At 37.4% G+C, this 13,013-nt stretch overlaps 1 protein-coding gene across 3 annotated transcripts in view; it reads right to left on the reverse strand.

The window, feature by feature from the left end:
• Window positions 1–13,013, reverse strand: part of CCSER1 (coiled-coil serine rich protein 1) — a 1,509,256-nt gene that overhangs the window by 1,339,444 nt on the left and 156,799 nt on the right. The gene's annotated exons all lie outside the window — the stretch shown is intronic.

Here is a 13,013-nt window from a genome sequence, read left to right on the forward strand (position 1 = left end):
TGAAAGTGAAAAGTGAAAGTGAAGTCGCTCAGTCATATCCGACTCTTAGCAACCCCATGGGCTGCAGCCTACCAGGCTCCTCCATCCATGGGATTTTCCAGGCAAGAGTACTGGAGTGGGGTGCCATTGCCTTCTCCGCATAAAGGATCTAGAGAAGAGTTATATACAAGATAAAGTTATGAGGAAACCACAGTTATGAGTTAAAGAAAAGATGAATTTTTGAAAGTTAATTCAACTGGTAATGTTGAGTGAGCCTACATACAGAGAAAAGTAGAAACACAGAAAATGTATAAACAAGATTAATGTCAGAGTACTGATGATGAAGACAAGAAAGAAGAGGAAGAAGAGGTGGCCGCTGCAGTTTATTAACTGTCATGCACCAAGTACTTGAAATAGATTATCTTTTTTTAATGCATATAACTACAGAAATAGCTCTTACTCTGGTCACTTTACAGCTGAAAGGTAAGTTGCCTAAGTCACTCAACTGATAAGTAGTAAAGCAGGACTAGAAAGTGAAGCCATCTCTAACCACACAGTCAGTTCATAGTCAGCATGATATACACTGCTTTCATGAAAGTAAAAAGCCAAGAGTTTATGCTGCATAAGGCCCATATGTCCCTACTTCAGAAATTCCTAGTTGTATGGTAGATCATTCTCTTATCAGTTCAGTTCAGTCGCTCAGTCATGTCCGACTCTTTGCAACCCCATGAATCACAGCACACCAGGCCTCCCTGTCCATCACCAACTCCTGGAATTCACTCAAACTCACGACCATTGAGTCGGTGATGCCATCCAGCCATCTCATTCTCTGTCGTCCCCGTCTCCTCCCACCCCCAATCCCTCCTAGCATCAGAGTCTTTTCCAGGGAGTCAACTCGTCGCATGAGGTGGCCAAAGTACTGGAGTTTCACCTTTAGCATTAGTCCTTCCAATGAACACCCAAGATTGATCTCCTTTAGAATGGACTGGTTGGATCTCCTTGCAGTCCAAGGGACTCTCAAGAGTCTTCTCCAACACCACAGTTCAAAAGCATCAATTCTTCGGCGATCAGCTTTCTTCACAGTCCAACTCTCACATCCATACGTGACCACAGGAAAAACCATAGCCTTGACTAGACGGACCTTGGTTGGCAAAGTAATGTCTCTGCTTTTTAATATGCTATCTAGGTGGGTCATAACTTTCCTTCCAAGGAATAAGCGTCTTTTAATTTCATGGCTGCAATCAGCATCTGCAGTGATATAGTGACTACTATTTTTCTTCACTACTATTTTTCTTTCCCTTTCATAATGTGACATTATTTGTTTTGTTTTGCTGTGATTCTAAATTTCAGTTAATTCCTTAACCATAATATGCACACCCCCGCTTTGTCAATTTGAATCATATTGTTTCACTTTGCTGTTTATTGCAACCAAAACTAACAATAATAATACTACATAAAATAACAAGCCCTCCACTTTATCATCCTTACAGATACAAAACTGATCAAGTATACACTTTCATAGCTTTGAAGAAGTACATGAAAAAAAACAGAAAATATGTTCTCTGCCAGGTACACCTTCTTAAATACTTGATATCTTATTCTAAATGATATAAAATCAATTTGCCCTCCATGATTTTTATTGGATGGTCTTTAACTGCACTCACTAAATGTGAATTTAACTCAAACTATGTGCAAACTGATTCTAAAACATTTAAGTATTCTTGCAAGGCTTTGGCTGAATAAAGCTTAAAATACAAAGACAGTTTCATTTGTGAGGTCTTCAACAAATTAAAACTATCTCATTTTCCTCTCAGTTCATATATTCCGAAATGGATGCAAAAAATAATACAATTTTTTTACATTTTCACTGTTAGTAATGCTTTAATGTATATAATTCTCAGCTGTGTTTTTTTATGTGCAAGATTTATTTCCATTCAATGCCCAGTGAATAACTTTGGTCTAATTAGAGCATTATCAACCATAATAATTTGCAGCTGGTGGTGAACCTAGGGATTTCAATGCTTTAATGTCAAGATATTTACCATTATGTTTCAAATATATTCAGAACTCATAAATATTAAAATGTTTCTTAATCTTTTTTCAGTAATTTGGAGTTCTATCAGCAATTAAAAATAAAAAAAGAGTGAATAAATCTCATACCTCTTGGGCAAGTATTCAAATGATTTATTTAATAATGAAAAACTTTCAGAAAAAAAGAGTTACAACAAATACACTTCTTTCTAAATTCTTAATGAAAATAACCAGACTTCCATTTACTACATATATATATATATATATGCTACTAATAGACCTACACTAATTTCTTTAAGTAAAAACATCATAGACATACAGAGATATTTATATATTGAATGGGATGACATGAAGTAGATATGAAAGATATTAGAGATAAAAATCTTCTATGTTCACTTTATCTGCTGATCATCACTTAAATGAAGTTCTTCATTCCAGCTAAACTGGAGAAAGAGAAAACTATCTGTAAGGTTGGGATTATCCATACTCTTTAGAAAGACTCTTTAAAGTCTGGATGCTATCTATGTCTCCAGATTCATTATTCCCCTCCTCATATTTCATTCTCCAATTGCACTGATTACTACTTGCCATTATCTGTTCACTTTCACCATCAAGATATTAGCAGATGTGTGTCCATCTACTTCCAATGTCCGTTTAGTAACTCTGATAGTAAAATTTCTATTTCTACAACATGGTCCCTCCCAGAATGTCATCTTTGACTCCCACCTTCGTGCTGTCTTTCATTTTGGACTTAGTAGTTCTCTTAAATGCATCCTCAAGGTTTAACTTTCATAGCAAGCATCTGCTTATTTATCTGACTTTACTGTTTTACCTTCAGTTTCTTAATGGCAAAGGCTACTTCTGCTTCAAGACACCCAGTGCCTAATACACAATCAATGCCTACAGAGTAAATGGATGTCATAAAGCGAAATTTTAACTTGAACACATCAGTATCTCAAACATAAACAAACATATTTTCTCTCTCACTACCAAAAAAAAAAAGCCAAATTTTTGAGTTTAATTATGTTGAATTCCAACTTTCAGAGTCATGAATTAATTTGAAAGCCTTTCAAACCGTAAAATCAATTATTTACATTGTGCTTACACTTGAAGATAATGCTTACAAGCTGAATAACACATCATCAAAGCAACTTTGACTTTTCATGAAAGACAAATACAACAAAGACAAATACATGGCAATTTTATTTTTACTATAAATTTACTACAATTATAACTATTTTAATTCTTTAGCAAACCTTGCACATATTTTCGATGTTTTTATAAATTTCCAAATCAGACAAAATGTATTTTCTCAATTCTCATCTAATTTGTCTTAGCTTAGAAGTCATAGTCACTTTAATCATAACAAGTTTAAAAAATATATAGGTTGAATTAGACCTCCTCGTTGTCCAAGGACCTTTATTATCGTAAACATTTTCCTTGAAAATACAAATTCTTCATGTAAGATCATCTTCTAAATATACTTCTAATGCTTTCTAAATAAACAAGTTACCCTGATGTATAGAAACACCACCTCCAAAAATGCAGACTGACTACATTAAAAGTGGTATGAAACTCAGTTCTACCTCAACTGAAGAAACAATATCCTTTGTTCTTGAGTATCACAATTTAACAAAAAGCTCCCAGAAAGTACGTTATTCAGTGATCTCTACAACCTTAGCAAATACTATCATTACCCTTAATAGAGCACAACTTACATGGTTGATCTATTCCAAATAAACTGGAGCTAAATTTCTTATTTGGCATGGTTGAGAAGGATGTGAATTCCATTTAAGAGGTTATATAAATCATTAATATGTTACCTACTTAAAATTAGAGTTAAAGCAAAATACATTAAAAAAATAAGATATGCTGAAAAATTATACTTTTCTTCCATAATTCCAAAGGCATTAACCAAAGACATAAAATAACCTTGTAAGTTTTCACAGCTATCACCTTGGAACCTGGGTGCCATATGCACAAACAGGTATGCCTATTTGCGCAAGTAAAAGAAATAGAACAAAATACCCTTCATCTTTTTTTTCCTGTAATTTTCTACTTTCCTAGAATTTAGACAGTCCTAATATTATTCAACTATGAGCCAAAGACCATGAAGGGACCCAAAGTCCTACATCTGAGATAGTACCGAGTATCCCTTTTCTCTCTCCCAAACTAGTAATACTAGTATTACTGCAAAAACAAGACTACACAAACAAAGAACCTTTTATACAGACACGTGATCAGCATAACAAAACCCGTTTCTAATCCAAGGTCTGCCACTTACTAGTAGTGAGAACTAGAACACAGATAACAATTATTGTATAGTGATTCGTCTTCAAGGATGGAAGGTATAACAAGAGAAAAACACATAACACTCTGCTTGGTACACAGTAAATTTGGACTTCCTTTTTTTAATGAAATGCATCCAAGCAAGTGGCACATGACAGTACAGCACAGAGAGTAATTATGAAAATAAACTACTTATCAAAATCTACCCCAATTACTCAATTTAAAAAACCATCTAAACATCCAGGGGGAGGTGTACAAATTGAGGTCAGTATTCTTACCCTTGTGATACACCTTCCTAAAGTATACATTTTTTTTACAATTTAAAAATAAAACCAATATTTGAAATGTGTGTGGGGAATGTTACATAAGTTAAGTACGATCCCAGCTCCATCTTTTCTCAAAAAGGATATCAGAAAATAACCAGGCAGAGTCTAAATGACCACACTGAAAAGAAATCAGTGATACATGGTGAAAATGGAAAAAAAGAATATTCACAGAAGTCAAATACTCACTAGGCAATAACTTTCAACATTAAGAAAACAATGACAGAAAACAAATCATACATAAATATATCAAAAGACACATCAATTTTCACTAAAATTAAATATAGAAAACAAATCATACATAAATATATCAAAAGACACTTCAATTTTCACCAAAATTAAATATATAATAGCTTGAATAAATTTCCAAGTCAATCTTATCTAATGATATTATTTTGGTGCACATTTAAATGAGGCCTGATAGGTGTTATGGCTTAGCTGGAAAGGCCTCCAGCTCAGATTCTATTACAAAGTTCATACAATTTACATCTCAATCTCTTTTTTCCTTAATTGAAATAGAGATGATTTGCAATACTGTGTCAGTTTCAGGTGTACAGGAGAGTAATGCAAAGAAACTCACACTTATGTATACATCATTCAGCTCAGTTCAGTCGCTCAGTCATGTCCGACTCTTTGCGACCCCAAGAGTCACAGCACGCCAGGCCTCCCTGTCCATCACCAATTCCCGGAGTTCACTCAAACTCATGACCATCGAGTCAGTGATGCCATCCAGCCACCTCATTCTCTGTCGTCCCCGTCTCCTCCTACCCCCAATCGCTCCCAGCATCAGAGTCTTTTCCAGTGAGTCAACTCGTCGCATGAGGTGGCCAAAGTATTAAGCTTCAGCATAAGTCTTTCCAATGAACACCCAGGATTGATCTCCTCTAGAATGGACTGGTTGGATCTCCTTGCAGTCCAAGGAACTCTCAAGAGTCTTCTCCAGCACCACAGTTCAAAAGCATCAATTCTTCGGCGATCAGCTTTCTTCACAGTCCAACTCTCACATCCATACATGACCATGGGAAAAACCATAGCCTTGACTAGACGGACCGATACTAAATTATTAGTATCTTGATTATCGTTCCCTATGTTTTACAGTAAGTCTCTATTTTATATACAGTAGTGTATATTTCTTAATCTCATACTCCTAATTTTACTTTAACTATGGTGTGATCTATCTTTAAATGTAGTTCTAAAATGTTTAATTATTATTTCTTTAATGAATGGGGAACTATTGAAGGTTTCTGTAACACATAAATCCTCATACACATGGACAAGGGCCACTATAGCCAGCAGGTCTGGTGAGAACAATACAAGATACATTGAAAGGATGACCGATCAGAACCAAATGGGTTATTTGACTAGTCCCAGGGAAGGGAATGAGAATGTGAGCCAAAGATAGCAAGAGTTAGAAATGGTATAACTGACTGAATACATTTAATTAGCGATTTATTAAACTTGCATATAATTTAGCCAATTGAAAACAGCAGAAGTCATTTTCAACAATAAGAAAAAACACAAACAAGCAATTGCTTACATCAGAAATGCTTGTTTATATCAAAATGATTTGACGCTAAAAATAGCATGTGAGCACAGATAGATTGCCCCTGATTGGACCTATAAATCAATAAATCAATATCCTAGGTAGAAAGTGGTGTTCAATTGCCTAATAATAGAAACTGTTACAATAGGGAAGGAGAATACATTTCAAAGAGATTATTCTAGCAGAATTTAGGGAAGCAGATGTGTTCCTTGTCTGAATTAATAGTAGGACAGGGACCAAAATACATATTTAGAAAGACACGTTATCTTAAAACCTAGCCAGATATAATCTTAATTCTTCATTGACCAGAAGAGACAACAGACAAGAGAAACATACAGAAAAAGAATAGATACTGATCGGCAATTAGACAGAATTTAGTAGTGTGGTGTTGGAGAAGACTCTATTTAGAGTCCCTCAGACTGCAAGGAGATCCAACCAGTCCATCCTAAAGGAGACCAGTCCCGGGTGTTCATTGGAAGGACTGATGCTAAAGCTGAAACTATAATACTTTGGCCACCTCATGCGAAGAGTTGACGCATTGGAAAAGACCGTGATGCTGGGAGGGATTGGGGGCAGGAGGAGAAGGGGACAACAAAGGATGAGATGGCTGGAAGGCATCACCGAATCGATGGACATGAGTTTGGGTAAACTCCAGGAGTTGGTGATGGACAGAGAGGCCTGGCGTGCTGCGATTCATGGGGTGGCAAAGAGTCGGACACAAATGAGCAACTGAACTGAACTGAAACATATAAGGTAAAAGATATGATCTGATAAAAAAAAAAAACTCCCAAGGTATTTAATTTTAAAAATCTAGTACTTAAGTGATTTACTACATATATTTTATTCAAATAACAAGTATATTATGAAAACTTCTAGACAATAAATATTCTATAGATTCATATATATATAAATGCATAGGAAAAAATCTGGAAGGATGTACTTCAAAGTGTGAACCAGAATTATCCCTTAAGAATGCCTCGGTATTGGTGGTTATGATCAATGCGGCATTAATGTAACATGTATTATAAAGTTTTAACAATGAAAATAAATTCATGAATTACTGATGCTTTTATAGTTAAAACTTACAAAATTCAAATTGAAACTGGTAAAAATATATGTGCCGGGAGCCAGCGAGGGAAATCCTACCTGTGGCAAAGATCAACTGGGGAAGAGGCCTGACGGGCAAAGGCTAATCAGGACTCGAGGAACCCCCTGGACTTACCTGAGCATCTACCCCAAAGAAAACCGGAATCTGACTGCCTTACTATCTTATGCCTCTTACCAAGTCCTCTAATACTTATGGGGGCTTCCCCTCAACCACCTTTCTCTGAAAAACATTAATTCAGAGCTGTAGTTTAAAAGTTCTCCTCGGCTTAATAGTAGTGTTCCAATCCAAGCCCCTCTGATAGCTTTCTAACTTGCCTGACAAGTTTGTCTGGGCTCTTACAATTACCAATGTGACTGTTTACAGCCTCCCAGCCATGCAAGGACAGAAAGCCTAATATTCTAAAATACAGGAATTTGTTGAAGAAGTTAAAATCATTAGAATAGTACTAAAAAAGATTTCATTGTTGAATCAATGCTTGCTGCAAAGTTGCCTCTATCTATTGTATCCTTGGAAATATATTAATCACATATAGAGAAAATAAGTAGTGGCCTTTGATTTAACCACATTAGATCTTAAGTTAATAAATTCCTTTCTTGTAGCTCTCTACACCCTTGCCTTATAGGAATGTAACTTTGTCATGTGTCTTTGGAGAATAGCACCTGACTTTAGGAAAATCACCTTAAAAGAATATAAGCCTTTTTCTAGCTGACTAACCTTTGTTAGGAGAGAGGGCCATAAACTGTTAGCAGGCCTCCTGGCCAGAAGATGATGTAAACCACCTAAAACTTTTGTATATCACGAGACATATAAAAATAAGCCCTGATCCTGATAAGGGTCAAGACTGCTGACCCCACGTGATTTTGGCGTGACCCTATACCTCCCTTTCTCTATTTTTTATGTGCACAACTTAGGGTATAAAAGCAGCACTGGAAAATAAAGTTTGGGGCCTTGCTCACTGAAGCTTGGTCTCCCCATGTCGTTCTTTCTCTTTTTCTATCCTTTTCTCTATTCTCCTTTTCCTGGTTGAGATCCTCGGAGCGCTGGGCCCTCTGTGTTTACTTACCTGCCTGGGCTTCTAAGACTCACTCGAAGGGGTGCCCTGGTGGGGTGCCTCCAGTGATTCAAGAGGGCGCCTGTGGCCTACGTAAACAGAGCAAACCCCATGCTTGGGTTTTATTGGTTTCCTGCGTAAACCAAGGAATCATCAGCCCCTCTCTCTCTCTCTCTCTCTCTCTCTCTCTCGCTGACGCCGTTCATCCCGAGGATACCCTAGGCCATATTGAGGCAGGTCCCCAATATATATGGCCTATCAAAATTTTCTCATGTATGGATGTGAGAGTTAGACTGTGAAGAAAGCTGATTGCCGAAGAATTGATGCTTTTGAACTGTGGTGCTGGAGAAGACTCTTGAGAGTCCCTTGGACTGCAAGGAGATCCAACTAGTCCATCCTAAAGGAGATCAGTCCTGGGTGTTCACTGGAAGGACTGATGCTGAAGCTGAAACTCCAATACTTTGGACACCTCATGCGAAGAGTTGACTCACTAGAAAAGACTCTGATGCTGGGAGGTATTGGGGGTGGGAGGAGAAGGGGACGACAGAGAATGAGATGGCTGGATGGCATCACCGACCCTATGGACATGAGTTTAAGTGAACTCCGGGAATTGGTGATGGACAGGGAGGCCTAGCGTGCTGTGATTCTTGGGGTCGCAAAGAGTCGGTCACGACTGAGTGACTGAACTGAACTGAACTGAAAGGATATAGGAATGTAAATATGTTTAATTCAAAAAATATAAAAAATTAATAATAATAGCTGCCTCTGAAAGAGAATGAAAATGTAGAAAATTATTTTTATAAAAATAATTTGACCAAATGTGGCATATACAAAAATCAATTCTGTGTTAAAATATAAAATATATGATTAGATTATTAAACACCAAGTATTTAAATAAGTGAGACCTCCCAAAGTGCTAAGAATCCCTACATTAATATAAAGACTTTTTATTTTTCATGAACCTATATTTTAACACTGAAATTATAATTTATATGACCATCAGACCAAAGTGTATGTTTATAAATTGAATTTTACTTTTCTAAAACTTAAGATTCTATTTCGTTTCACATATTGAAAACTACTTCTAACCTTTAAAAAAAAAAACCTCATTATTCCTTTACCATCTGGTAATTAATATAAATGTTGTCAGTGATAGTTTAGATACAAATGATTTGTTCTAGGCCTTAGATAATCTTCTTAATGTTTTAGTATTTCCATAATACAAACAATAAACCACCACAGATTATATGGCTGGCTAATAAATCTGAGTTATATGACTTGGAAGCATGTGACATTATGACTTTTTCTCATTAATAAGAAATTAATGCTATTATAAAATTCTTTCCAAGGCGACTCGATGGACATGAGTTTGAGTGAACTCCGGGAGTTGGTGATGGACAGGGAAGCCTGGCGTGCTATGATTCATGGGGTCGCAAGGAGTCGGACACGACTGAGTGACTGAACTGAACTGAACTTCCAAGGCTAGTAAAAGAACCATACAAGTTAGTTTATATTTTCTTGGATCAAATGCATGCTTCAATTAGACAGTTTTAAAACAGCTTATTTGCTTTCTAAATATTAAAATAAATGGACTTGCTTCGTATTTTAATTTTTTTACTAGAAAGGTAATGACCAAGTTCATAACAACCTGCAGTTGTGTAGACTTACCAGCAGAGGGTAGAAAAGATCTTTCTTGTCTGTAATGAAGTCTTATTTTTTTTTTCTTTTCAATTTCAAAACCAATTTAAGACTTATTGGGCAGGTAACTACAAAAATATCACAAAGTATTTTATGTAAGTGAAAAAGTCTCCAAGTATGTTTTCAAATTAAATCTTCTCAGACAATTACTATCATCCAAAGCGGTGGGATAACAGGGCAGCTGCAGTACTAGGAGGCCAGTGTTGGCATATGTCCTTTTTGGAGGTCATCAGTAGCCCGACATCAGGCCAAACAACTAACAGAGAGGGACCACAGCCCCACCTATCAGCAGACAATTGAATTAAAGGTTTACTGACAATGGCCCTGCCCACCAGAACAAGATTCAGTTTTCCCCGCAACCAGTCCTTCCCATCAGGAAGAAGGAACTAAAATCCCACAGCCTCCAGAACAAAGACCACATCAAAAGATAACCAAAATGATCACATGGATCACAGCTCTAAGTAACTCAAGGAAGTTATGAGCCATGCTGTGCAGGGCCATCCAAGACCAACAGGTGGAGAGGTCTGACAAAATGTGGTCCATTGGAGAAGGTAATGCCAAACCACTTCAGTACTCTTGCCTCGAGAACCCAATGAAGAGTATGAAAAGGCAAAGAAGATATGACATGGGAAGAAGAGCCCCCAAGGTCAGAAGATGTGCAATATGATACTGAGAAGAGCAGAGAGCAATTACTAATACCTCCAGAAAGAATGAAGCAGCTGGACCAAAGCAGATATGTGGCTCATTTGTGGATGTGTCTGGTTGTAAAGGTGAAGTCCAATGCTGAAAAGAGCAATACTGCATATGAACCTGGAATGTTAGGTCCATGAATTAAGGTAAATTAGACATGATGACGGAAAAGGCAATGGCAAGCCACTCCAGTACTCTCACCTAGAAAATCCCATGGATGGAGCAGCCTAGTAGGCTGCAGTCCGTGGGGTCGTTAAGGGTCGGACACGACTGAATGACTTCACTTTCACTTTTCACTTTCACACATTGGAGAGGGAAATGGCAACCTACTCCAGTGTTCTAGACTGGAGAATCCCAGGGACGGGGGAGCCTGGTGGGCTTCTGTCTATGGGGTCACACAGAGTCGGACACGACTGAAGTGACTTAGCAGCAGCAGCAGCAGCAGTAGCAGCAAACATGATGAAGCAAGAGATGGCAAAAGTGAATATCAACATTTTAGGAATCAGTAAACTAAAATGAACTGGAAGAGCAAAATTAATTCAGATGACCATTATATCTACTACAGTGGGCAAAAAACCTTAGAAGAAACGGAGTAGCCCTCATAGTCAACAAAAGAGTCTGAAATGCACTACTTGGGTCCAATCTCAAAAAGGACAGAATGATCTAGGTTTATTTCCAAGGCAAACCATTCAACATCACAGTAATCCAACCACTACGTCCCAACCACTAATACCAAAGAAGCTGAGGTTGAACAGCTCCATGAAGATGTATTAAGACCTTCTAGAACTAACACCAAAAACTGATATTCTTTTCATCGTAGGGGATTGGAATGCAAAAGTAGAAAGTCAAGAGATAACTGGAGTAACAGGCAAGTTTGGCCTTGGAGGACAAAATGAAGCAGAAAAAAGCTACCAGAGTTTTATCACGAGAACACACTGGTCATAGCAAACACACTTTTTTTAACAACACGTGACAACTCTACACATGGACATCATCAAGTGTGTGTATGTGTGTATGTTAGTCACTCAGTTGTGTCTGACTCTTTGCAACCCCATGGACTGTAGCTCTCCAGGCTCCTCTATCCATCATCAAATGATAAACACCAAAATCACACTGATTACATTATTTGCAGCCAAAGATGGGGAAAACATTATATAGTCAGTAAAAACAAGACCTGGAGCAGACTGTGGCTCAGATCATCAAGTACTTACTGCAAAATTCAGACTTAAATTCAAGAAAGTATGGAAAACCACTATGCCATTCAGGTACGACCCAAATCAAATGGCCTTATAATTATAGTGGAAGTGATGAATAGATTCAGGGGATAAGATCCACAGACAGACTGAAGAACTGTGGATGGAGGCTTGTAACACTGTGCAGGAGGTGCTAACCAAGACCATCACCAAGAAAAAGAAATGAAAGAAGGAAAAGTGGTATCTGAGGAGGACTTGCAAATAGTTGAGAAAAGAAGAGAGGCAAAAGGCAAAGGAGCAAGGGAAAGATATACCCAACTGAGGTACAGGTCCACGGAACAGCAAAGTGAGATAAGAAAGCCTTCTTAAGTGAACAATGTTAAGATAGAGAGGAAAACAGCAGAACGGGAAACACTACAGCTCTCTTGGAAAAAAATTAGAGATACCAAGGGAACGTTTCATGCAATAATTAGCAAAATAAAGGACAAAACATTAAGGACTTAACAGAAGCAGAAGATATTAAGAAGAGGTAGCAAGAATACACAGAAGAACTCTGCAAAAAAATGTCTCAATGACCCAGATAAACACAATGGTGTGGTCACTCACCTAAAGCCAGATGTCCTGGAATGCAAAGTCAAGTGGTCCTAGTACAAACCTAGTACAGATGATGGAATGCTAGCTGAGCTATTTAAACTCCTAAAAGATGATGCTGTTAAACGTCCTGCACCATATTGCAGCCAAAGATAGAGAAGCTTTATACAATCAGCAAAAACAAGACTGGGAAATGACTGTGGATCAGATCATGAACTCCTTATTGCCAAATTCAGAATTAAATTGGAGAAAGTACGAAAACCACTAGACCATTCAGGTATGATTGAAATCAAATCCCTTACAATTATACACTGCAAGTGACAAATAGATTAAAGGGATTAGAACTGATAGAGGGCCTGAAGAACTATGGACAGAGGTTTGTGACATTGTACAGGGGGCAGTGATCAAGACCATCCCCAAGAAAAAGAAATGCAAAAGGCAAAATTGTTGTCTAAGGAGGCCTTTCAAGTAGCTGAGAAAAGAGAGGAGCTAAACTGAACTAAAAGGCAAAGGAGAA

The sequence above is a fragment of the Moschus berezovskii genome, chromosome 5 (genome assembly GCF_049115385.1).
Source record: "Moschus berezovskii isolate FMDL1 chromosome 5, NW_MosBer_1.0, whole genome shotgun sequence".
Lineage (NCBI taxonomy): Eukaryota > Metazoa > Chordata > Mammalia > Artiodactyla > Moschidae > Moschus > Moschus berezovskii.